Here is a 1784-nt window from a genome sequence, read left to right on the forward strand (position 1 = left end):
ATTCTTTGAATTTGATTGCTGCTGGGCAGCTAAGGCTTTCTTAGAAGAGTTTCCAAGATTAAGAAGACCAAGATATAAAAGCTTTTCTTGTTCTCTTATTAAATAATCACAAAAGACATCCAAGGAGGGGGACTTGTAGTCTTGTCCTTGAGAAATAAAGGCTTCTCTAGTAGAATGGAAGGTAGAAATAACACAGAGTAGGTTGGTTCCAACTTAGTAAGAATGGAATAGATCAGGCTACCATCTTCTTTCTTAACCTTAACACTTTCCAAGAGAAGTCTAAGGGTCTTGAAATTGGAGAAAAAATATTCAATGGAAGAAAAATTATTGGGGTCCAATGTAAACGACTCATTTTTGAGTTGATGGGCTCTAATTTCATTTTTAATTCCAAAAAATTTAGTGAACTATTTCATTGCTTCATTAGGAGTATCAAGTTCTGCAATATGGAATCTAAGATCTGGAGAAATAGACATCCATATCAACCCACGTGCTTGATCTTGCCTATATTCCCATTTGGCTACCTTATCTTGATCTTGAGTTTTAGTTTCTTGGCCTGAGGCTATTCTGTAAAGACCTTTACTTCTAAGTAAATCCACAATGTAGGACCACCGTTGGAAGTAGTTGGTGTTGTCAAGAATAACTTGGCATGGAATTTACATTTTAATAGAAACTGAAGCTGTAGATGCTGAAACTAAGTGTTCCAATGGAAAGATCTCAAAAAATTAGGTTGATTAAAAAAACGGCTTCCAGATGAAGAAGTTGTGGCTTTTTGAAGAAAAATTGTTGAAGATGCCAACGAAGTGTGCGAATGTGTGGAAATGAATGATAATGTTATATTTAAAAAAAATCCCCCCCTACCCCCAATCCCCACACCCACTGCCCCCCCGCCCCCCGCCCCTTCCAAACTTAATCTAATTAGCTCACTTTAAAGAAAAAAGATTTATGTGTATCACTTTTATAAATAAGTGAAAGTCACTTTTACAATGGTACTTTATGAGCTACCCACTAAATTGTAACTTAAATAAAAGATAAAGAGACTTTCAAATTATAAGTGACTCACTTTTTATAATGGGTGAGAACTCTTTTACATAAAGTAACTTTAAAACATAAGTTACATGTGATTTTTGAAAAAGTAACTCAACAAAAAGAAAGACTTGAACTCAAGATCTCTATTCTCATAAAGTAACTTTGGACCAAGTGAGCTAGTTTAAACAGTTTGTAATTTTTGGAAAAGAGGAAATGTTTTTTTTTTTTTTTTAGTTATTGAAGCTTTGGGGTGCATGCTTACTCGAAAAAGCTATTTTTTGCCTAAAAACAAAAACCACAAAACTCAAAACGGACATGCAAAAAAAAAAAAAACCTTACGACTTGAAGTTAGCTTTAGCTGAAAACTAAATATTTTCTTCAATGTTTTTGATTTTCTAATATCACACTAAGGCGCGGCGGAAAATAGCATATGCATGAGAAAAATCCTTCCTTTCTGTTTCTAATTTGCCCAGATTGCACAGAGTCACGGGGCAAATAGAATACATAGAAATGAAAGCTATAGATCTGGTAATAAAAAATAGAAAGCTAAGTAAACCGAAATAAATAGAGAGATGAATAGCTAGAATTGTAAATAAAGACTGTATACCTCCAGATCTTAAAAATGACGTAGCTAGGGCTACCAGAAACTTTTTCACGTGAAATGAAAGGGGTTACTCACTGGAACATATGCTCCTAACACAATATCGTAGTCCTCTCAGCCTAAAACCAGTTACAAACAATAGATCTAGGAAACGACA

The sequence above is a fragment of the Pinus tabuliformis genome, chromosome 8 (assembly GCF_031772625.1).
Source record: "Pinus tabuliformis cultivar Carrire ecotype Pingquan chromosome 8, CPIR1, whole genome shotgun sequence".
Classification (NCBI taxonomy): domain Eukaryota; kingdom Viridiplantae; phylum Streptophyta; class Pinopsida; order Pinales; family Pinaceae; genus Pinus; species Pinus tabuliformis.